Source organism: Pongo abelii, chromosome 3 (assembly GCF_028885655.2).
Source record: "Pongo abelii isolate AG06213 chromosome 3, NHGRI_mPonAbe1-v2.0_pri, whole genome shotgun sequence".
NCBI classification, from domain to species: domain Eukaryota; kingdom Metazoa; phylum Chordata; class Mammalia; order Primates; family Hominidae; genus Pongo; species Pongo abelii.
Genome location: NC_071988.2, coordinates 58,288,179 through 58,314,752, shown reverse-complemented (window position 1 = coordinate 58,314,752; position 26,574 = coordinate 58,288,179). Strand labels below are relative to the sequence as shown.

At 34.4% G+C, this 26,574-nt stretch overlaps 2 long non-coding RNA genes across 2 annotated transcripts; one reads left to right on the top strand and one right to left on the bottom strand.

Moving 5' to 3' along the window:
- The first annotated feature begins 5 nt into the window (after positions 1-5).
- Positions 6-20,697, top strand: LOC129058979 (uncharacterized). Its single transcript, XR_008524502.2, has 4 exons — positions 6-77; positions 2,901-3,054; positions 9,664-9,789; positions 18,015-20,697. It is a non-coding gene; the product is annotated as an uncharacterized LOC129058979 (long non-coding RNA).
- Positions 2,970-3,735, bottom strand: LOC129058980 (uncharacterized). Its single transcript, XR_008524503.1, has 2 exons — positions 3,596-3,735; positions 2,970-3,465 (listed from the first exon to the last, which is right to left on the bottom strand). It is a non-coding gene; the product is annotated as an uncharacterized LOC129058980 (long non-coding RNA).
- Positions 20,698-26,574: the final 5,877 nt, after the last annotated feature.

The following is a 26,574-nucleotide window of genomic DNA, read 5'->3' as shown; positions in this document are numbered from 1 at the left end:
TCTTTGAGATGTAAGAACTTTATGACATAATTATGAAGATAAACATTGATCCTCACATCTGCTCTGTCAAACTAAGTGTAAGTGGTTCATAGTCTGTACCACAGCTAAATTTAAAGTGAGCGATCATTTTGATAAATATTGTGACTGACATTTATATGGTCTAGAAAAGTATCTGACTGACTTTTATAAACCAGATTTATGAGTTGAGAATGGGAACACTGTTAGGCCCGGCACGCACGGTGTCTCACGCTTGTAATCCCAGCACACTGGGAGGCCAAGAAGGGCGGATCACAAGAGGTCAGGAGTTTGAGACCAGCCTGGCCAACATCGTGAAACCCCGTCTCTACTTAAAAAAATGCAAAAATTAGTCAGGTGTGGTGGCATGTGCCAGTAGTCCCAGCTACTCGGGAGGCTGAGGCACGAGAATCGCTTGAACCTGGGAGACGGAGGTTGCAGTGAGCCGAGGTGGAGCCACTGCACTCCAGCCTGGGTGATAGAGCAAGACTCTGCCTACTAAAATAAAATAAAATATAAAGAATGGTGACATTATTGACCAGTAAAACTTAAAGAAACAGTCCCAGAAAAAGTTATTTTTAATTTAATTTACTAAGTCCTTGGAATGTATGTTCTTCTTAGTGAGCTAAGGAAAGAAATTTGATAATTTTACAAGAATTATCTGGAGATTATTTCTCATTTATTGAAGTTTTCAAAACTAGTTCAGAATACTCTTACATCAGGAATTATCTTTTAACTAGATAAGTAGAATTCTCATGACATTAAGTGTAGCTTAAGTTGTGGTCATTTATAATTTAGAATGTCATCTATATCAATAAAAGTAACAAGTAACTGCATGAGTATTGTAAGATGAAATAAAATATCTGGATTTTTCAGTTTATTTCTCTTATAATGCATTCAAACAAAGAACTGTGGCCCAAGATATTTCTTTTAAGAAGTACAATAATTTTTTTACTTAGTTTTTTAAAATGCTTTCAATTGAATATTTGTTTTGAGCTTATGTCAATTGTAATTAAGCTATTTTTGTAAAGTAGGTAGATTTGGGTGGCACCCTTTATAATTTCCTCTTTGATAGGCAGCTCTATTCTTGAAGAATCTCTCTATTCTTTCCTAAATTGAAAATTAGAATGTTGGTTAAGTAAATGACAATGAGGTAGATAATCGAAAAGTATATTCACTTCACAGAAATAGAAATATCATTTTTATTGGGCACTGTGTAAAACCAAAGAACACCCCAAACTTCTAACATATTTGGTTTCAGAATATTTATAACATTTTTTTTATTTACCTTGTGTGGCAGACTTGTAAGTAATAGCGTGGCAGCAGCTATTAATTTTTCCAGTGTAATTTATTTTTCTTTAGTAAGACTGAGAAGTTGGATGAAGTAACTGATAGTGATTAAAGAGAGTTGTGAACTCAAAGAATCTATTGATGAAAAAGTTATTGAGCTATTTCAAGGGAAAAGAAGACAAAATAATTCTGGTAAAGTAAAATTATAGGAATATCTGTAGGGAACTGTGGAGTAAAATAAGATGTTAGAGTTATGTTAGAAAAAAAAAGCCAATAAGGTTATGTTTAGTAGATTTATGGATAATTCAGGAAAACAAAATCCTAAACTCAAGATATTCTGGAAAGTGCAGGAAAATAGGCTTATAATCAAAGTACCAATGAAGATACAGAGAATATTCAGCAGAAGATACTGTGGGAGAAGGGTGGTGTGTCTTTGTGTGTGTGTGTGTGTCTGTGTGCTTATGTGTGTGTGTGTGTGTAAGTTTAAATTCTATGTATCTTTAGCCATCATGAGTGGGCATTAGTAGAGACATTATCAGTGAATAACTTACTACCCTCTGCCCACCCACTTCTTTGGAATTTTTTTTAAAGAACCTATAGGTCTAGCCGGGCACGGTGGCTCACGCCTGTAATCCCAGCACTTTGGGAGGCCAAGGCGGGCGGATCACGAGGTCAGGAGATCGAGACCATCCTGGCTAACACGGTGAAACCCCGTCTCTACTAAAAAAATACAAAAAATTAGCCGGGCGTGGTGGCGGGCTCCTACAGTCCCAGCTACTCAGGAGACTGAAGCAGGAGAATGGCGTGAACCCGGGAGGCAGAGCTTGCAGTGAACTGAGATCGCCCACTGCACTCCAGCCTGGGTGACAGAGCAAGACTCCTTCACAAAAAAATGAATAAATAAAAACAAAAAAGAACCTATAAGTCTACATATTTTTTATGCCAGCTAACTGTGACCAAATGACACAGCCTGGACACCAAAACATAAAAGTCTTTTATAAGATTTCTAAAAGTATACTCATGAGTTCTAGAAATAAGTGCATTATCCTCTGTAGTCAGTATTGGATACTTGAAATAAATATATTTTTTAAATTTTGTTATTATACAGTCTTCAAATGCTTTAGCATCTCTCTTTTGCAAGTCTGGTTTAGTATAGAGTCCTTAATCAGTTTTTCCCTAATTGGACTGCTAAGAGAATCACCTAGAGACTTTTAAAAAGTACAAATTTTGTCTCATATCTTTTGTTATCAGAATCTTCAGGGTGCATGTTTTAAAATTACAATTTTGAAAAATACCCCAAAAGATATGTGACAGGGAAATAAAAACTTGAGAACTCAATTCACTATGCCAAAGAAAAATAATCATCATAAGCTGAAAGCTGAGTCATGCAGGAAACTATTTTCCTTCTGTTCTTAAGCAGACAGCTACAGATGAAAGGTAAAATATCTCCATAGGCAGCTATGCCATGTTCACATGATCTTACGTAAAGTGCCAATTTACTGAGAACAAGACAAAAATATAATTGATTATTCTCCTACCTGCTCCTTTTCTCTTACAACATGTGGATTACCATACCCTCTCTCTTTCCCCTCCAGATTACTTTTCCTCTTTAAATACTGGAGTCCTCAAAATCATCTTTGGAGAAATGCACAGACCACAGATCGTTTCTATGATTGCATGTTTATTTCTTCTGGGCATATCCTTAACCTTGGCAAAATAAACTTCAATACTGATTGAGACTTGTCTCAGGTACTTTCTGTTTTATACATATTTACTTACAGTAGTAATGAAACTGGCATTTTACATGAGATATTGAAGGCATAAGAATTTAAATCAAATGTTTCTTGGAAAGTGATAACTATCAGCTTGTTTTCTTTTTTTAACCAAAAAATAGAATTCAGAAAATTGTAAAGGTCATATGAATAGCTGACTAGCCCATGAACAAATCAGTTTAGCATACACATTAATATCCAAATAGTGACTTAGTTGTAAATTTTATATTTGCTTAAGTTGGGTTCTTGCTACATAACTCAAATAAAATGATTTCTGTAGATGCTGTCATATTTGCTGTTTGGACAATATAGTTGTTCCAGCCTTCAGGCTTCAGATTGTCTGAGGTGACCATGAGCTGAAGTGGTCCCCCGGCACAGCATAGCTTGTCTATGAAAACATGGTCAAAGCACTTTTTAAAGCAGGTTCTTGATCTCATTCCTCCTGACTGGGCAAGACCTCCCAACCAGGGTCTCCAGCCATCTCCTACAGTGCTTTTGAGCCAGCAATATGTCCGTACCTCCCTGTGACAGAGCTCCTAGAAGACAGGGCAGACTGCCATCTTTGCTGCTTCACAGGCTTCACTGGTGATACCTGCAGGTACAGGAAAATCTGAGGTGACTAGGCATTGAAGTGGAACCCCAGTATACCACAGCAACCCTACAGAAAAGTGCACAGACTGTTAACGGAAGAAAAACATACAAAAGCCAGCAACTTCAAATATTGAAGGTAAATAAGCCTGCCAAGATGAGAAAGAATCAGCACAAGAATGCTGAAAACTCAAAAAGCCAGAGTAAACTCTTTCTTCCAAATGACTGCATCACCTCTCCAGCAAGGGTTTGGAACCAGGCTGAGGCTGAGGCAGTTAAAATGACAGAATTAGAATTCAGAATTTGGATAGAAATGAAGTACACTGAGCTAAAGGAGTGCACTGTAAACCAATGCAAGAAAGCTAAAAGTCATAATAAAACATTGCAGGAGCTGTCAGACAAAATAGTCAATAGAGAAAAGAGTGTAACCAACCTGATAGAGCTCAAAAACACACTACATAATTTCATAATGTGAACACAAGTATTAATAGCAGAAGAGACCAAGTAGAGAAAAGAATCACTGAGCTTGAAGTCTAGATTTCTGAAATAAGACAATGAAACAAAAACAGGAAAAAAAAAAAAAGGAATGAACAAAACCTCCACAAAATATGGGATTATGTAATGAGACTAAATCTGTGACTGACTGTGTTCCTGAATGATATGGGGACATTGGAATCAATTTGGAAAACATATTTCAGGATATCATTTATGAGAACTTCCTGAACCTAGTTGCAAAGACAAACATTCAAATTCAGGAAATGCAAAAAACTCCAGTAAAGTACACCATGAGAAAAACATCCCCAAGACACATAATTATAAGATTCTTCAAAGTCAAAACGACAGAAAAAATGTTAAAGGCAACTAGAGAGAAAGGCCAGGCCACCTACAAAGGGAAGCACATCAGACTAACAGCAAATCTCTCAGCTGAAACTCTACAAGCAAGAAGAGATTAGGGGCCAACATTCAACATTTTATAAAGAAAAGAATTCTAACCAAAAATTTCAAATCCAGCCAAACCAAGCTTTATAAGCAAAGAAGAAATAAGTTCTTTTTCAGACAAGCAAATGCTGAGGGAATTTCTTACCACCAGATGTGCCTTAAAAGAGCTCCTGAAACAAGGATTAAATGTGGAAAGGAAAGACTATTACCAACCACTACAAAAACACACTGAAGTATACAGACCAGTGACAATATAAAGCAACCACATAAACTAAGTTTGCAAAATAACCAGCTAACATCATGATAACAGAATCAAATCCACACATATCAACACTAACTTTAAATGTAATAGCTCTAAAAGCCCCAGCTAAAATACAGAGTGACAAGCTGGATAAAGAACCAAGACCTTGCTATGCTGTCTTTAAGAGACCCAACTCATATGCAATGAACTGATAGGCTCAAAATACAGGGATGGAGGAAAATTTACCAAGACAATAGAAAACATAAAAAAGATGGGGTTGCAATCTTAGTTTCTGACAAAAAAGACTTTAAACCATCAAAGATCAAAAAAGACAAAAAAGGGCATTACATAATGGTAAAAGGTTCAATTCAACAAGAAGAGCTAACTATCTTAAATATATATGTACCCAACATAGTAGGACCCAGATTTATAAAGCAAGTTGTTAGAGACCTTCAAAGAGGCTTAGACTCCCACACAATAATAGTGGGAGATTTTAATACCCCACTGACAATATTAGACAGGTCATTGAAACAGAAAATTAGCAAAAATATTCAAGACCTGAACTCAGCACTTGATCAAATGGACCTGTTAGATAACTACAGAACTCTTCACTCAAAAGCAACAGCATATATACTCTTCTCATTGTCACATGGCACTTACTCTAAAATTAATTGTATAATTGGAAATAAAACACTCCTTAGAAAATGAAAAATAACTGAAATCATAACAAAGAATCTCTCAAACCACAGCACAATCAAATTAAATATCAAGACTAAGAAATTCACTCAAAACCATACAATTACATGGAAATTTATTGACTTCTAAATGACTTTTGGGTAAATAATGATATTAAGACATATATTTGGAAGTTCTTTGAAACTAATGAGAACAAAGATAAAACATAGCAGAAGCTCTGGGACCCAATTCAGGCAATGTTTATATAAAAAGTTATAGCACTAAATGTCCACAACAAAAAGTCAGAAATATCTTAAGTCAACACACTAACATCACAACCAAAAGAACTAAAAAACCAAGAGCAAACTAATTCCAAAGCTAGTAGAAGATAGGAAATGACTAAAATTAGAGCTGAATTGAAGGAGTTGGAGACAGAAAAAAAAAACATTCAAAAGATGAACTAATTCAGGAGTTGGTTTTATTTTAAAAAATAATAAAAAGATAGACTCTAGCTAGACTAATAAAGGAAAAAGAGAGAGAAAATTAAAAAAAAAAAAACACAGTTAGAAACAATGAGGATATTGCCACTGACCCCACAGAACTACAAACAAAACTCAGAGATTACGAACACCTCTATGCACATAAACTAGAAAATACAGAAGAAATAAATAAATTCCTAGACACATACACTTTCCCAAAATGGAACCAGTAAGGAATTGAATCTCTAAATAGACCAATAATGGGTTCTGAAATACAGTCAGTAATAAATAGCCTACTAACTAAAAAAAGCACAGGACCAGATGGATTCATAGCTGAATTCTACCAGATGAACAAAGAAGAGCTGGTACCATTCCTGATGAAACTATTTCAAAAATGCAAGGAGGAGGGACTTTTTTCCTATCAGAATCTTCAGGGTGCATGTTTTAAAATTACAATTTTGAAAAATACCCCAAAAGATATGTGACAGGGAAATAAAAACTGGAGAATTCAATTCACTATGCCAAAGAAAAATCATAATAAGCTGAAAGCTGAGTCATGCAGGAAACTACTTTCCTTCTGTTCTTAAGCAGACAGCTACAGATGAAAGGTAAAATATCTCCATAGGCAGCTATGCCATGTTCACATGATCTTATGTAAAGTGCCAATTTACTGAGAACAAGACAAAAATATAATTGATTATTCTCCTACCTGCTCCTTTTCTCTTACAACATGTGGATTACCATACCCTCTCTCTTTCTCCTCCTGATTACTTTTGAAATTGAGTCAGTAATAGATAGCCTACTAACTAACTGGTATCAGCATTATCCTGACACCAAAACCTGGCTGATACAACAACAACAAAAAAGAAAATTTTAGGCCAATTTGAACATCAATGTCAAAATCCTCAATAAAATACTGGCAAATCAAATCCAGCAGCACATTAAAAAGTTAATCCTCCACAATCCAGTAGGTTTTATCCCTGGGATGCAATGTTGGTTCAACGTATGCAAATTCATAAATGTGGTTATTCACATAAACAGAAATAAAGACAAAAACCTCATAATTATCTCAATATATTTAGAAAAATATTTCAATAAAACTCAACATCAACTTACATTAAAATCTCTCAACAAACTAGGTATTGAAGGAACATACCTCCAAATAATAACAGCCATCTATGACAAACCCACAGCCAACATCGTAATGAATGGGTGAAAGATGAAAGCATTCCCCTTGAAAACTGGCATGAGACAAGGATGCCCTCTTCCACCACTCCTATTAAAGATAGTATTGGAAGTTCTGGCCAGAGCAATCAGGCAAAGGGAAGAAAGAAAGAAAAAAGCAAGAAAGCAAGAAATCAGGAAAGAAATAAAGAAAGAGAAAGAAAGAAAGAAAGAAAGAAAGAAAGAAAGAAAGAAAGAAAGAAAGAAAGAAAGAAAGAAAGAAAGGAAAAGAAAAGAAAGGAAGGAAAGAAATCTGAAAAGAGAGAGAGTGAGAAAGAAAGAAGAAAAGAAAGAAAGAGAAAGAAAGAAAGAGAAGGGAGGAAAGGAGGAAGGAAGGAAGGAAAGAAGAAAGAAAGAAAGAAAGAAGTATTCAAATAGGAAAAGAGAAAATCAAGCTATCCTTCTTTGCAGATGACATAAACTTATATCTAGAAAACTCCATAGTCTCAGCCCAATATCTTCTTAAGCTGATAAACAACTTCAGCAACAACTCAGGATACAAAATCAATGTGCAAAAATCACTAACATTTCTATACACCAACAATAGTCAAGGTGTGAGCCAAATCACAAACTCTCATGCACAATTACCACAAAAAAAAATAAATGAATAAATAAAACACCTAGGAATACAGCTAACAAGGGAACTGAAAGATCTCCACAAGGAGAACAAACCACCACTCAAAGAAATCAGAGCTGACACAAACAAATGGAAAAATATTTTATGCTCATTGGTAGGAAGAATCAATATCATTAAAATGGCAACAATATGCAAAACAATTTATAGATTCAATGCTACTCCCATTAAACTACCACTGACATTCTTCACAGAACTAGAAAAAAAAATTTAAATTCATATGGAACACAAAAAGAGTCTAAACAGTCAGTGCAATCCTAAGCAAAACACAAATTTGGAGGCATCATGCTATCTGGCTTCAAACTATACTACAGGGCTACAGTAACGAAAACAGCATGGTACTGGTACAAAAACAGACACACAGACCAATGGAACAGAATAGAGAACCCAGAAATAAGACTGCACACCTACAAATAACTGATCTTCAAAAAACCTGGCAAAAACAAGCAATGGGGAAACAACTGCCTATTCAATAAATGTTGCTGGGATAACTGGCTAGCCACATGAAGAAAACTGAAACTGGACCCCTTCCTTACATCATATACAAAAATTAACTCAAGATGGATTAAACACTTAAATGTAAAACTCAAAACTATAAAAAGCCTGGAAAACAACTTAGACAATCCCATTTAGGACATAAAAGCACAGACAAAGATTTCATGAAGAAGATGTCAAAAGCAATTTTAACAAAAGCAAAAATTGACAAATAGGATCTAATTGAACTAAAGAGCTTCTGCACAGCAAAATAAACTATCAACGGAATAAACAGACAACCTACAGAATGGGAGAAAAGTTTGGCAAACTATGCATCTGACTAAGGTGAAATATTCAGCATTTTTAATGAACTTAAATTTACAAGAAAAAAAATAACCCTATTAAAAAGTGGGCAAAGGACGTGAACAGATACTCTTCAAAAAAAGACATACATGTGGCCAACAAGAATATGAAAGAAAGCTTATCACTGATCCTTAGAGAAATGGAAATCAAAACTACAATGAAATACCATCTCACACCAGTCAGAATGGCTATTATCAAAAAGTTAAAAAATAACATGCTGGCAAAGTTGTGGAGAAAAGGGTCACTTGCACACTGCTGGTGGGAGTGTTAATTAGTTCAACCATTGTGGAAGACGTGGGCGATTCCTCAAAGACCTAAAGACAGCCATACCATTCCACCCAGCAATCTCATTACTGGGTATATACCCAAATGAATATAAGTCATTCTATTATAAAGAAACATGAATGTGTATATTCAGTGCAGCACTATTCCCAATAGCAAAGACACGGAATCAACCCAAATGTCCATCAGTGATAGACTGGATTAAAAAAATGTGGTACATATACACCATGGAATACCATGTAAAAAAAAAAGTGTACCTGACACATAATAAGCACTATGTAAAGTGCTTATTAAATAAAGATTAAGACTATGTTCAAAAAAAACTTAGAATATTTAGATAAAACTACAGATGTTTTAGATTACCTCATAATCACACCAAGCCTCTTGTCAAGGAAGTTGTAAAGCTAATGATGGGGACCTATTTTTAAAGAATTTGTGATTTATTTATTTCAGAATTTGCTGCAGGAGCTGATATATTTATCACAGCATAGACTTCAGAATTATGTTATTTAAAATGTCATGGTTAAAAATGGAAGTTTATTTTTTATTGTGGTTAAATTCTGTTAATTTTTTTCTTATGTTGATACTTGTATTAAAATATTTTAAATTTTTTATCAAAGGTACTTTAGCTGAAGTTTTTACATTAGCATAAAAAACTGATAAATTACTTACAATTTTGTGTTATAGGTTTCTCTAGGTTTTAAGCTACCAAATGCTGAGCACCCATGTGTTATAATCACTAAAACATTCTTATATGGCCCAACATACGTGAAGAACAAGTGGGTATATGATTGAATCCATTAAGGAACAGTCGTAAGTTGGTTTCTATTTAAAATTCTGAAAAAGAGCTGTGGTCAGTAAACTATCAGAATGCTTTATTTTTTTTAGTCTCTGACATTAATTATATCAAATTAAAATAGATTCTTGACAAGAGAGAATTAAAAGCTGTATTTTGCAAATATTATTCAATTTGTAATTGTCATGCTTTAATCCAATTATTTACACATTAAAGTATAAATAATAATTGGCCTTACGCCAACCATAAAAATGAAAACAAAAACTGTCATATTTGTAAAGAAAAATTGTTTTTCAACTGTCTGTGGCATAAAATATGCTGCCATTAATTGCTTCGTCTTTAATGTTAGGTTTGTCAACATAGTCCTTATTTGTTGTTTTCAGGATATTTTATAAGTTGATGAATCCTGAGCCTGTCTGAACCATAAACTAGACTAGAATTCTATTAATCTAAAAGGGACACTCCTCAATTTCATACAAGTAGCATTCTTTCTTATTCAGATAAATACAAGTTTAAAAAATTCTAAGTGAGGAATCCGAAAGAAAAATACAGCTAGTAGTTTTTGCTAATTTTGTTATTACCTCTCATAATTCTACACACTTTCTTTAACATGAACTAAAGTATTATATGTGTTCTGACATATTGACATTGCCCAGAAACCTACAAATGCAGGTTCTAATAGAGATATGCAAATGATGAATGAAGATGCCATTTGTTTTTTGTCTGTTTTGGCATTTGAAGTCTCCTGGTCACATTTTATTTTGGGCACATGTAAGTGAGATTGCCCTCATATAAACATCACTGAATGGGAAATGAGATGGAGATAATGTGATAATCTTCACATCTCCCAAATGAAAAGATTTAATCAGTTATACAAAATTCTTACAAACCTAAATATAATCTAATTTTGCTATGATAAATTGGCCCATTTCCATGGAAACATCTTCATCTTTGCGGAGAAAAAAAATTTTTTTTCATCTAAGCAGCTGGAGATAGAGATCGTTGTAATGGGCCACTAAGGATTTTAAAAATCAATGAGAAAGGATTAATTCAGTAGAATCAGTACAATTTACCATCCTACTCTTCAAGTCAATCCTCACTTAATCTCTGTTGCTAATTTACTGCTTGACTATATTTTTAACTCCTCTGGCAGACTGTTCAGAGATAAGCTTGAGCTAAATTTTATCAAGTGTTGAAATCCATTGGTGCTTAAGATGATAAGCATTGTTACATTTGCATTATACAAGTTCGAAATGTTAATAGTTTTTGAAAATACATAAAGATAGAGTGCAAGCTGTAGTTTAGAATGTTTTCTTCAATTAGTTGGAAAAAAATTATTTTCCTTTGTTTTGTATTCAGAGGCAGGGTTTCTTCTGTCACAGGCTAAAGTGACATAGTTCACTGTAACCTCTAATTCCTGGGCTCAAGCAATCCTCCTGCATCAGGCTCCCAAGTAGGTGGGACTGCAGGCATGTGCCACCATGCCCAGCTGATTTTTTAAATTTTTATTTATTATTTTATACAAGGTCTCACAATGTTTTCCAGGCTGGTCTTGAACTCCTGTCCTCAAGCAACCTACCCACCTCGGCCTCCCAAAATGCTAGAATTACAGGCAGGAGCCACTATGCTCAGTCAGAAATCATGTTTTAAAATGAATATTTTGCTAACAGTTTTTTGGCTATATGGGTTCTCACCTTTTTTTCAATTTATATCCATTATATTCACTGGGAAATGAAAAGAAACATAAATATTGAAACATTGATGTTTTTGTTGGACTTCAGGTTAGTAAATTTCCTGTGATTATGGATGGTGCTTTAAAGCCTTTACTTCCATTGTAAAATGGGGGAAATTATATATATCTCAAATGTATTATAGAGATGTAATAAAAGTCCATAAGGGATTTTTTTTTACAATTTCCATTAACAAATTTACATTCCTATAAATGTATAGGAATGTTTTATCATCTCTTGATCAACATTGAAGCCCAAGAAAACTGGTGATTTTTCTATGAAACTGTTAGAAGATGTGTCAAATCTAAATAAGCTATTGAATTGGCTTCTTGTTGGGTAGAATTGTCTTTCATTTGGGGGACCAGTTGAAGGTTAATTGCGTAATATCATGAGTATACTACCATTTTAGCAGCAGATGGGCCATATCAGGGCAGGGGACAGGGGGTGTAACTGAAGACATCCACTAACAGCCAGTATCAACTTCCCAGCCTGTAAGTAACCTTGGAAGTAACTCCTGCTCCAATCAAGGTTCTGCAGACTGTAGCCTTGGATGATACCTTGTCTGAACTCTATGAGAGACCCTGAACCGAAATCACCTAGCTTAGTCATTCCAAAATTCCTGTCCCACAGACGTTGTGAAGATAATACATTTTGTTTCAAATTATCTTTAAAAAGTAAATAAGCAAGTTGAAGATATACAGGAAGCATGAGGATTTGTAAAATTGGGAAAAAAAAGTGGCAATGATATCAAAATTAGCTACTCTGGCCTTCAAATTTAAGATGAGTTAATAGGTTTGGGTTTATTATTAACCATATCCCTTGATTCCTTACTTCTCATCTCCCATCCAATCACCTCCAATTTTATTAGAGATGAGAGAAGAGGCTGTTGGTTTGAATTGCATAGAATGGGAAAATTGGGTTATTTATCACACTCATTCTTTTTCACGTTTTCTGAGGATCTTCAATTAGGTAGAATCACATTTAAATGCATTTTCTTGGGTTTATGGTTTTGCCGGAGTTGGCCCAAATTTGCTTTCTCTATGGTCTCTATAGTATTTGGAACCATGTGTGTTTCTAGATTACTGGTTAATATCTGGTTTTATGTGCCTCAGGATGAAATAATCTTATTATACATTCCTTACATTTGTTCTTCAGATTTGAGTACAGTGAAAGAATTTGCTCTCCAAAGTACGAAAATGTTGTGTTATCCAGGATCTGGGGAGGTTTTTCCATGAATAATGATCTAGAATGGTCACTGATACCTTGGTTACTAGCTGCCAGATGCTTTATAACATCCTTCTGCCTACCCATAACAGCTATGTTCTCGCCCCTTTATCTGGCCTCTGTCTCTTTTTAGTATGGGACTCTCTTTTGAGCCTAGCTTCTAACATATACCTTAAGCAAGTAGTACACAACTTTGTAGTGTTCTTACACAATTCTTCAGGACATTTTGTTACAAAAAGGGCACAGTTTATGAGCTATGAAGATAAATTGAGAAAAAGCTTCTTGAGGAATGGTTAGGTGGAATACTTTATAGTAATTTTGCAAATAATATTTTCTCTAAGAATCTAAAGAACTCATGGGGTGCTGAACTTTTTGTCTTTGTTTCTTCTCCAACCTATGGCAGCCTTGTTCTCTTTAATGAAGATGTGTTAGAGGTTATAGGAGGTTAACCAGATAAACTGATTGTTGTGATAGATGCAGGAGGCAGATAAGGAGGGAGGGGTGGTCCTGGGAGAATCTCCAACCCAACCCACAAGTGTTTACATCAGATGTTTTGTGCAGATAAGGGAACCTGCTCAGGGTTTTGTCTGCTCATGCCAGCAGCTGGGAGATTGGGTGGAGCTAACGGGAAGTTTGTGCCTTGTGAAGGGAGGAGGAGCCTGACCTCTTCAGCTCCTTTGTGATGACCTGGTATTCAATCTGTGAAGTGGGAGCCTGTTGGGACCCCTCCTTTTTTCACTGAGAGCTTTCTTTTAATAAATTCTGCTCTCCTCACCTTTTAATATGTCCACGTACCTAATCTTTCTTGGTCAAGTGACAAGAACTTGGTTTGAGCTGAAATAAGGAGCAAAAATCCCGCACCAGTAAAAAGAGACTGTCACTAAGTAGGGAAACTAGTGTATCCCTTTTGGTCCATAAAGCACTGCTATTTTAATGTTAGCCATGTGCTGCTACTGTTTTGGTATTTTGATAAACGCTGGGAGTAAAAATTAGTGTCTTAGTATATTTTTATTACAAGGAAAGGGTTAATGAGTATGAAAAACAATGACTTATAAATTATACCATAACTAAGTGTTAGAGACTTCATAAAATGCCCTACAAGGAAAATACGTCTTCTAGAAGGTCTTCCTGAGTGAAGAATAGTACACTAACAATGGAATAGCAGATCATGAGAAATCATTTTAGGAGGCTATTTGGAGATGGACTACTCTACCAATTTTGCTGAATTGGCAACTCCCTTCTCTATTTTTAAAATGATCTCCATCATTACTATATTATGATTAAAGATAAATATGGACAACTGTTGTCAAATTATAGTCATTAGCATATTAACATATTTTTGTTTCTCAGCATGACATTTACAATTCTATTGTGATTTATTGTGGTAAATATATTTTTTTAAAAAAACATGAATCTGGCTTCTACTTAAGATATGTAAGTATGGATAAATCACTTAACCCGCCTAACGTGAAGTTTCTTTCTAAGTAAATGGAATTGATGACATCTCATTGGATATCTGATAAGATTAATTAATAAGACATACCTGAGATATTATAAATATTGTAGGTACATTATTTTTATTATTGCCTTGCATATTTGAAAGTAATGCCCATTTTTATACCTCCTAAAATGCATTCATATCTTTATAGTTTTTGTTTTCCTAAAACAAAAGAAGAAATTCAAGTTTTTTCTTCAATGGTAAATATTTACAATTTTAACTCATCTTATAAAAGTGGGTGATTTTCTTTAGGTCACAAAGTGTCAATAAAAATTAATAACGTTTAAGTAACACTTCTTAATATTGTATTTTTGCCCATGTTGATTCGTTAGATCTCGTATCTTGTATTTGAAATATAAAACTTTTTGTGTGCAATTTTTGTAATTCTTCCTTAATTAAAACTAGTAAAGTCTACAAAACAGGAATAAGTAAGTGCTCTCATTTTTTAGAAATATAGCCCTGTTACATGAAGTTTTGGGGGGCCATTGTTTTGAATGAGGCTCCTAGACTAGGACCCAGCTGAACAGACCAAACTAGAATGGAGTAACTAATGCTAGGTGCTGTGAAATCAAACTGAATTAAGAAATTTGCCAGTTTTCCAAAAGCAGGAGACTCATAGCAACCAATCAGAAGGTGCCTCCAGTTTATCCAAACCAGCATGAAAGAATGTCCCTCTACTTTAACCTTATAAGGAAAGCAGCTTTGAAAAGATGAATCTGTTTCTTGTTTTCTATTTCTGCTTTGTTCAGCCCTTTTTTATTTGTAAAGCCAAAATCTTATGCTCAACTCATTGGAACACTCATTCTCTTTTATAAAATGAGATAGTGCTGGATTCTAGAATTTCAAATAAAATTCAATTAGATCTTTAATCAAAATTTGTTGTAATTTTGTCTTTTGGCAACCCCGTATACACATAACTCTTCATGTTTTTTGTTAAAAAAATAAAAAGTCAATCACCTTGTCAGAATTTTACCCAAAGAGTATTCTTTAGATGGAAGTATTTTCTGTACAGGTGATATAAAGCATTGTGTTTTCCTTTTCTCCGATTACCTGCTGAATATAATTGAAAAGAAATGCAGCTTAGAAGAAAGCAATAAAAAGTGGCAAAAATACTTGGTTACTTTTCATAGAATGCAATGTGTTATAAGTGTACTGTTACCTGGCAATGCCATTAAATATATTTCAATATCCTGGCTAGTAGCTCATAATAAGAGAACCTGTTTTGATGATTACAACAAAAAATATTGGTAACAGATGCCTTTCTCTGTTTCTAGGGGAAGAAATCTTTATAAGAAAGATGCTATTTTGATAATTACTATTTGGAATATAAATAATTTAAATATCTATTCTGTCCCTATTTTATAGCCCAATTGTCTACATAAGAATACTTTGAACATGAGTTTAAACTTAAAACAAAATGCTTCTAGACATAAGAAAATATGATATTGATGGAAAAAAATATTTTTTTTTTGGTAATTCACTCTCTTTGAATATTGACTAATTTAAGCACAAATGCAAAAATATACAGAAATATTTTTTAAAATTACAAAAAGTAAAATAAACAAGTAGGGAAAAAAATAAGAGATGAGTAGAAGTTAAAGATAAAAGATGGGATTAATGCAGAGAATTCACAGAAACTGTCTGGAGATTGCAGATCACACTAGGGTAGATAAGAGTTAAATAAAATGGTGAAATTGAAGTGGTTACTAAGAGGTTGAAAAGGAAATGTTCTTTAAGCATCTGTAGAGAGAGTATGAGGTGAGCTGAATCTCTTGTTTTTGCTTGCTAAGAGATGGCAGAGAACATTTGATATTTTTCATGGACATTTTGTTCAATAGTATAACTTCACAGTATTACTTCAGGAAAATGCTAATTTTTCTGCTCTTTGCCATAATATGATCTGAAGAAATGTTGACTTGTCTTGAAATTCCATAAGCCATCACAAAATTTACTATAGTAACATTGGGCAGACTGTATATGATAATCAGGAATTGACACATATTTTAGATGAAAACTTGAAGGTAAGAGATTTTAAAATCCATACAAATGTATAGACCTGTCATCTCAGTAAATTTTCTGATGGTTCATTTCTCTGGAGCATATCAACATAGTCTGTTCATGGTGAAAAACAAGTTTCTATAGCTCACCTGACCTGCCAGAAAAAACAAATTAGCATAGTGCCTGTAGTCGGCCTTTTTGGATTTTGGAGATACTACATCTGAGTGTGTTACTCAGACCAATCTACAGAGTCACCAATAAGGCTTAAAGTTTCAAATGGAGACAGATCAACAGAAGGTCTGCAGCATGTTCAGGATGTAGTAAAAAACCACTCTTCAACTTGGCCCTTATGATCCAGCTGATCTAATGAGAACTGAAATGTCTGTGGAAAATACAGTTGCTCTCTGCAGTCTCTGGGAAGGACAAATAGATTCACAGCACTAACTACTGCGATGTTGGAGAAAATCTATGCCTTCATTTTTGCAAAACAATTCTTTAAGTAAAGGATTTTAGTTTGAGTTTGTATCAAATTTCTCAAGCCATAAGATTTTCCCTTTGCCCATGGACCAGCATATAGGTTGGGAAGCACACACAATTCTTACTCTCAATTCTCTACCGGTTTTTACTTTCTACCAGGCTCTCACTGGCATATCCTACACTTGACATAATTTTCCACCTGGGAAAATATATGTGGAGAATTACCTAACCATACATCTGCCTCTAATTTCCAGGATTTTCCTGTCACAAGAGTGGCTTAACTTTCCCTCCGGCTCGACTAAACTTTGGCTTCTTCCTGATTCCGGGCTTTTGACCTCTTTTTCGCATAGAGTATTTACTTCAGAAAACTTTTCATTATAATTGTTTTTGTTCCTTTGAGGTGTAAATATTTTAAAAAGCCTCTTCCAGCTCTTAAAACCCAGGATTGTCTTCTCAAAGACTTGGGGAGCTATCCTTTAAAAATGTAAACACCAAGGAAGATAATGCTCCTATATCCCAATTTCTGTGCAGGAATGGAAGCCTAATTTGGAGTAGGCACCTTGCTCCAAGTTGTAAATCTTCTTCATGTCATAAAGATATGAGAAGTTTAGTTTTTCTTTTTATAAATTTAATTAGCAAACACAGATGGCCTACAATCTCTGCATGACAGCTCATAAAATCTCTCTAACACTTTGTTTCAGCAGAGTTGAGTTCAGATTGCGTTTTGGCCTCTCTCTTGGTTATGGGCTGAATTGTAGTCTCCTCAAATTTATATGATAAAACCCTGACCTCCCAGAACCAAAGAATATGACTGTATTTGGAGATAAGGTCTTCAAAAATAATTACGTTAAAATAAAGCCATTTTTGTGAGTCCTAACAACATCTCACTATTGTCCTTACAAAGAGAGGACATTTGGATAGAAAAAGAGACACTTGGGGAGCAGGAAAAACTGAAGACACAAGAAAGCAGCCACCTGCAAGCCAGGGAGAGAGGCGTCAGAAAAAGTAAAACAAACCAACACCTTTATCTTGGATTTCTAGCCTCCAGACTGAGAAAATAAATGCCTGTTCTTTAAGCCACCTAGTCTGTGATATCTTGGCATGGCAGCCCTAGCAAAGTAACACACTCCCTTATTATAATGGCCTTGAATAGGGTCTGCCCTGTCTGTTTAACTTTGATAAAATTTTTACTTTGACACCTGCTAGATTTCTTGCTGGATCACCTCTTGCTTTAACTAGGATCACAACTTCAAGCTAACAAAAGGATGGTTTTTCTCTAATTTTTTTTCTACTTAAGGCTTCATTTAATTTTCAGATTTGTGGTTTTACACCGATCCTCCCACTGCAAATTGAGAACACCTTCTTTTGTAATCTGGAGCAAGAACAGTCATACCCTAGGCACTGTGGGACCCTCGTGGTGAGTCTGACAATACCTGCTCTCTGCCCTTCCATCCTCCCTCCCCTGTTTTTCAAGCAACAGCGAAACATGGGTCCACTGTTGCCTGTGCTACCCAGTCATCTACCCAGGCACAGTATGGCAGTGTTTGATTTGCATGATGGGGACAAGAAAAGGGCAATCGAGCAAGATATAGGAAGCCAGGAGATGAGAATCCATCCCAAGAAGAAGAGAGATAATGGAAGCATATTCTTCATTTTCTTACTGCAGTTACTTACAAAGCAGAAATGAAGATACAATCAAGAATTTTAAAACAGCAACCACAGAGCATCAAGTCCCAACAATTAGGGAATCTGAGTTTATGGCCCTGTTAATAAAGGAGTTGAAATGAACTTATTTAGGCAGATAGTGAGGGTACAGGAGTCCTCGGTAAAGCTTTTCTTTTAATAAAAAGCATCCCCCAAACTATTTCTTTTCCAACAGAAAGCAGCCTGAAAAGCCAAGCTGCAAGTATAGATAAACAAGTTGGAAGCTTGCATTGGAGAATGCAGGCAGCTATACTAAAAGCCAGGTACACCCAATATGGTGACTCCCCTGCCCTTCTCTTGGTTGCCACCTGTGCTGGTGTCATGGGGCCAGCCAGGTAAGTAACCCCATTTACCAAATAAAATATTAAGGTGGGATGGCCAGTTTCTTCATGGACTATGTAAATGGCACACCTAGTCAAACCAATCCCCTGGGCCTTATGTAAATCAGACACCTTCTCCTCAAGCCTCCTTATATTACCTGCTGCTTCCAGCCATGAGTGGAGATTCCATTCCGAGCCCTCCTCCCTCTGCATGGGGGAGCTGTTCTCTTCTTTCCCACCTATTAAACTTTTCGCTCCTTAACCCACTCCATGTGTGTGTGTCCATGTAGTTAGTCTTCTCACCACCAAATGATGAATCTCAGGTATTTCCCCACACAACAAAGCCACCTCACTGTGTGATTACACCAGTCACATTGCTTTATCCTATTCTTCAATACTGACTTAGAGAGCATGGATTACCCTCTTTGATTTATGCTTAAGACAGTTGCTAAAACAAGAGTATTCCTAGAAAGATCATGGCCCAGCAGATGCTATGGTGTGCACCTGTAGTCCTAGCTATTTGAGAGGTGGAAGGATGGCTTGAAGCCAGGAGTTCTAGACTGCAGTGAACTATGATAGTGTCTGTGAATATCCACTGCACTCCAGGATAAGCAACATAGTGAAACATCATCTCTAAAAAAAATTATTTATTTTTTTAAATGAAAGACCATGTCCCAAATACACGCAGTAGAAGTAGTGGTAGTGGTTATATTTCAGTAAAGTTTGAAAGACTGTTGACAGGATTTTCTGGTAGATCAGACAGGGACCTGGGAGAAACAGAGAGTTCAAGAATATTTCTAAGGTCTTTGGTTAGAGTAGCTAGACAAAAAGAAGTTAGTAGTATTGAGAATTGGGAAGGGTATGGAAAAAGCAAGTTTGGATAAAAAGTAGAAATCAAGAGATTTGTTTTGAACATTTTAAGACTGAGGTATGTAAGAACTCAAGAGATGTTTTTGGATGTATGGACAATGAGGAAAGATGTGAATTAGGGAGCTGGGTATATACATTTGGAGCTCAGGAAAGATGGCTCAATTGAAAATATAAATATCTGTGACCTCAACATATAGATTGCATTTACCTTTTATAATTGATTGAGATCACCAAGAAAGTGCATGTTCAGAGGGAGAAGAACATATCCACAGAACAAAACAAAACAAAAAAACAACTCAGAGTATAAAATAAAGATTTAAGGGAGATGAAGAGAAAAATAAAGAGCTGGAGCTTAAAGCCACCAGGTCAAAGAAAAAGCAGAAAAGTACACACCCTAAAAAACAAATTAGAAAAATGAGTGATCAAATCTTGCTGTTTGGTTGATTAAAATCAGGATTAGAAATAACTGCCAGATTAACAAGATGCAAGCACTGGTAATTTTGACAGGACAATTTTGAGAGGAGGTTAAACTTTATTGGAATAGAATGAGATAAAAATGTTGACACTGATGCATATAAAGCATTTTTCTGTCCTGGGAAGGAACAAAATGGAAAGGCACCTATATGTGACTATAAAAGCAATAATTCTTTTATCTCAAAATAAGAAAAATGGTATGTGTTTACGCTATTGGGAATTTCAAGAGGAGAACACTGGGATGCAAGAGAAAGAGAAAAATTTCTGGAAGTGGAAGGAGAGGGTGCCTAGTTAGAGGGGATGATCTTTATTAGAAGCATGAAAATTGCTGTAGTAACAAAAGAGAAGATAGTGCGTATAAGATACAGTAAATGAACACAGGTAAAGTTAGGTGGTAGAAATTTAGTTCTTTCTTTTAGTTCAGCACTGTTTAGGAGTATTGAAGACAGGCACAAAAGCATGAATTTAAGCAGATTTAGTTTGCTAAGAAAATATGAAGAGGCAAGAGAGTAATAAAGGAGCTGAGGACTTAGGTAAGGGCAAAATTGTAAGAAAGACCTATCGCATTTAAGTGAGTAAGAACAGAAGGAAGCGCCACTGCACTCCAACCTGGGCAACAGAGTGAGACTCCATCTCAAAAAAAAAAAAAAAAAAAAAAAAAAAAAGAATAGAAGTAAAGCCCTGAAAGATAGAGAAGAGTAGGATCAACAGACTGTAGGTCCTGATGAGACTGAGTTTGTGTAATCAAGATATCTGGGTGAGGAAATGAACCAAAAATCAACAACAAAAACAAAAATAGTTGGAGGTAGGTAACAAGTGAGATAATTGAAATTTCTAGTTTTGCTTCTTTGGACACTAACACCCACATTAAAATTTTGTATTTTTTTCAGAAATATTCTGATTTAATAAGTATATTCAAATATTTTATTACACAGTTTAATCATTGAAAAGTACACACATAGATGTTATATAATAAACACTTGAACTATTTTCCCTAAATGTTATGCGTGTGTGTGTGTGTGTGTGTGTGTGTGTGTGTGTGTGTATCAGATCAGATAATAATCATGTTAAGCTTTGTGGGTCATATGGCTTCTGTTACCAATGTTGCTGCTCAGTGTTGCCAAAGTAGCAGGAAAAAACAGCCACAAATAGTAAGCAAATAAATGACAATAGCTGTTTCAATAAAACCTTGTTTATAAAAAAGCAAGAGATGGAAAAGTCTTGGCCCAAGGGTTTGTTTTTCACTTGTGATTGTCTTTACTTCTCAGGAAATTGTTAAAGTAAAATAAGATAATGTAAGTTGAATAGCTTAGCATGCTACATTTTTATGTTTGAAAATTGGTCTTATCCCTCCCTTCCTTCCTTCCTCATGTTTGTACTTCCTGCTCCTTTCTTTATTTTTTCTATTCTACATTTCTTCTTATTCTTCCATGTCTGAAAATGTAATATATATGAAAGTGCATTTAGTTCAATGTATCTGTTTTGCCATTCTTAGCATATTTTTAAAACTTATTATATCAGTCTTCACCTCTTCACATCAAATAATGACACAGATTTATTTTGATAATATTATTTATTATCAATTTTATTGCTTAATAATTAAATAAAAGGCAAATTTGTAGTAATAATTACATTTTTACCCTGGAAATATTATGATGGTATTTTGATCCCACCCATCTCAAATGAGTGACATGTAAATAATAAAAAGATAGAAAGATAAGACCAAGTAAAATGTTTCAAAAGTGCATTTTCAAAGAAAAAGTGTATTAAGTACTGAACAGCATGCTGGAAACATATATATAATCTGCTAGTAATTATTTTTATTGTGGAAAGTCTCTCTAAAATATGGGAGGTCCTATGGTATCTAAAGTAAAAGAAAATCATAGTTTAAATGTCCATACAAAAAATATATTCAGTTGTGAAAATGATAAATGCAGCTCTATTTGTGCTAATGTAGATGTATTTAGAAAAATCTTAAATGAAAAAAACAGTACAGAGCAAGCACATAGAGTATTGCAATTTGTAAATATATAAGGCCAGGCATGGTTGCTCATGCCTGTAATCCCAACACTTTGGGAGTCTAGGTCAGGAGGATTATTTGAGGCCAAGAGTTCAACACTAGCCGGGACAACATATGAAGACTCAATCTCTACGAAATATTTAAAAATTAGCTTCACATAGTGGCACATACCTGTAGTTCCAGCTACTTGGGAGGCTGAGGTGGGAGGATCTCTTGAGTCCAGAAGTTTGTGATTCCAGTGAGTTGTGATTGTGCCACTGCACTCAGCCCAGGTGACAGTGTTACACTCTGTCTCTAAATAAACATATATCTCTATATATGTATATATGTATACACATATATCTAAATATATACATATATACAATCTTTTATATAGATATCACTGTAAATATAGATATATGTATAATTGTGTCGATGTACAGATTGTCCCTGCTAAGATCTACAATAAATTGGCCATGGCAGCCAGTGCCTCTAGAAAGACAAGTCTTAAGTGGGTGTAGATAAAAGACAGCAGAAATTTTTTTTACTGTTTTTTTTTTTTTTTTTTTTTAAAGCTGGGTGTACGGGGAGACATCACATGTCGGCAGGTTCCGTGATGCCCCCGAGCCGTAAAACCAGCGAGTTTTTATTAGTGATTTTCAAAAGGGGAGGGAGTGTACGAATAGGGTGCTAACTTCTTTGCGTTTTTAACATCTTAGATGTTTTGCTATTGCATTTTACAAAAGAAGGTATTTAAAGATATTTTAATATTTTCCTAAGTAGTTAATTAATTGAAGAGTTCATGTTATTGATTTTATGTTACTATTACAATCAACTCATTGAAAGGTAATTTACTCACACAAAAGTAGTGAGACATAAGTCATATGATGCTTTTATGAATTGATGCCTGCATAATTAGGTACACATAAGAAGCAATTCCTGTATGAAGCTTGTTAATCGTGGCAGAGCTACGTGATGATGTAACAAGCTTACTGGTTGTTATATGTTTCCGATGTTCAACAAAGAACTACTTTTTAATGAACTATAAAAGAAACCATTTCATAAAAATAAATTAGTAGTTAATTTTAGGCATAATACCAATATGGACATCACAACGGCTTTTTATGGGTGTCACTTTTGTTATTTGTAGGCAATTCACTAAAAGAAAAAGAATAGAGAGAAATAAGTTTGGCCACTCATTATTAGAATTTAATTTTCCTTGAAAAGAATATGTTTCTGTGCTAAATATTAACAGTCATTTTAGAAATTTTATAAATGGTAGTATATATTATAAAAGAGCTGAGGGGTTTGAGGAACTTTTTAAATGATATTTTAGTAAATTTAGTTTATAAAATTAATGAAACACATATTCGATATATAGAGACAAGGTAAAAACAATGAGAATTGCTAAAAGAGCTCGCTGTCTCATTGAAGTTTTTTCATTAGCTTTACTCATAATTTATATGTAATATAAATAAAATGCATAAAATAGTAATTTTAACCCAAGACTTACTAAAATAATTCATATGTCACAAATATCTTGGAATACGCTAGCTGTATTTTCTTCCATGACACTGTTTTCTATCTTTTGAGATTATATTTTAGTGATATTTATTGTCACATTGGTTATTTTATTGCATTCTAAATTTAATATAAATATATTCTGCAAAATTTAGAAAATATTCAGTTGATTCTTAAAAAGCCAGTTTAAAAAAACAAACCATGTTTTGGTTAAAATTAATGAAATATATATTTCTATTCAGTGTATTTATATGAACGTTCACGTGCAGTCATAAAGAACTGTTGCAACTTTCTGCAGTCTAGGACATCATCATGTTAACATTCATAAAAGATACATTTATTCCTCTAAATTTATTGAATTCATGCCTAGAGAATGGTCTAAAAACTGGACAATGTCATTCTCAATATCTTGGAATTTTTAAATTTTTCATAGTTTTACATTAAAGCACTAGACATATAATGAGGTACTAAATTGAAAAAAATACATTTTGAATCTAAAGATAATATTTCTTATTCATCTTTTATTTTGGAGAAATTAATCAGTGTATTAAACTTTAACTTACTGACCTCATAACCAGACTAAAATTCTAAGTCAATTTTTTATCATAAATAGGATATTTTCAGAAAAACAATCTACTTAAATTCTGCCTTGATATTATTACTATATTTCAAAAATTTACTTTAGATATCAATTTGCCTTTATTCAAGAACTCTCAGTTTAGGACATATATGAAATCAAATTATGACTGTTTTACTATTTTTATTACCATATGTGTCCCATTCTGTTTACTATTCTCAGAAAAATAACACAAGGCTATCATCCCTACTTCTCACCTCTGAGTTCCCCACACATTTCAAAATAATATGGACATTGCAGGCCCCAGTGTGTGATGTTCCCCTTCCTGTGTCCATGTGTTCTCATTGTTCAATTCCCACTTATGAGTGAGAACATGCGGTGTTTGGTTTTTGTCCTTGCGATAGTTTGCTGAGAATGATGGTTTCCAGCTTCATCCATGTCCCTACAAAGGACATGAACTCATCATTTTTTATTGTGGGGTGGGGAGAGGGGGGAGGGATAGCATTAGGAGATATACCCAATATTAAATGATGAACTAATGGGTGCAGCACACCAACATGGCACATGCATACATATGTAACAAACCTGCAAGTTGTGCACATGTACCCTAAAACTTAAAGTATAATTTAAAAAAAATAATAATAATATGGACATTGCATCATTTATTGCTAAATTGGCTTTCCATGTTGCTAAGCTTATAATCAGTATTTTCTACCTTTTCCCCCTTATTTATTTATACCAATATTGCATATTATCATTATCTAAGACATCCAAGGTCATTTACTGCTAGCTTCATTTCTCTCAGGCTTACGAGCCTCCTTACAAGCCCACACATTTTATTGAGCCTTTTCTCACATAATCTCTCTAATCCAGATCTTCTTTTTATTTCCCAGTATTGCCAATTAGTTCAGTATCTTTCCACTCTGTGACTGTGCTATAGCAATAGACATATGATCTGGCTCCATCTGCTACAAAAAAAATATATTACTTTTGTTCAGTTCTGAATGTTGTAGCTTGGAAAGTATCAAACAAAACAACAAACAAAAGTAGTCTTGGGAGAATATGTCTTCTAGTAGAATAATTTTCTGTTCATTTTTAAGATATGTAAACCTCACTATAAAATTTGATTTTCATATTTCTAGTAACACATAAAGATAATTTAATACATAATTTTGATATATGTTATCAGCTGGAGTCTAGAGCTCTGACCTATTGCCCAAAGAGTCTAATTACTCTATGGGAGGTATTGACCTAGTCCTAAAAACTCAATTTTAATTCAAAGGGAGAGCTAATGAGGAATGCAGTAGAGGCTTTGCAACACTTTCAATTACACATATGGTTTAGCTTTTTAAATAGAAATTCCTGCTGCCCATTTCTCAAAAATCAATGACAAAATCTATAATAAATTTGAAGTGTGGCACAGACACAAAATGCTCATTAAAACCTAAGCATAACTTCACAATAGAAAAACTGTGCTATACTACCTTAGCTGAAAGTGAAATCTCAGCACAGCAAAAACACAGTGACAAACCGAAACTGCCTAAATTTTTCTACTGATGAGAATAAAGAAAAAAAATATCTTTATGCACGGCAAGTTCCTTACCTCTTCAACTACTTTTATTTCAACAAATATTTACAAATGACCTATTATATGCATGACAGTATGATAGTTGTTTGATGTTGATGTTGAAGGACTGAACAGAGCCCTTGATAAGAAGCTAATTATGTAAAATATAAATTTGCTCTCATATAGAAATTTATGTTGCTTATTCAAAATCGGCATACAGTGTATAATAAGTGATGTCTATTTCTCTATTAGTCTGTAAGCTCCATGATGAACTGAAGCTCTTTTGCTTACTCTTCATCCACATAGTCTGGCTTAATTCTCATCAGATGTCAAGGTTTTATAAACATTTGTTGAATGAGTGGATGACCCAATGCTTGCAATACAGGGCTGAATAAGATAAATATTCTAAAAATATGCTAATCAAAGAACTAGTGTTAATATCCAGTGACAAAATGAGGGAAATCACAAGTGAGAATGGCTTTAAAAAACAGGTAGAACTGAGGCAGATTGACATGTGTAGAAGTATTCAAGAAGAAATGTTCAAAACATGCCAAAAAATTGGGCACACAACTGAGGAGGCAAATTTTGGTACCGAAGTGCTATTTGCTTTATGGATATGTACATCATCTGTGTACGGCTTTTAATATCTGGGTCAAAGGAGAATGACTGACTTCTGAGCCTCTTTCTCCTAAGCTTTTTATTGTTTCCACATATAAATCTAATACATTCACTTGTGTGTGTTTGGGGGTGGGAGAGGGTGTATGTTGGATGAGAGTACTTTTCTGGAAATTGATATCATATGGGAACAATGAATATGGATATGAAATTTGCTGTGATTCTGTA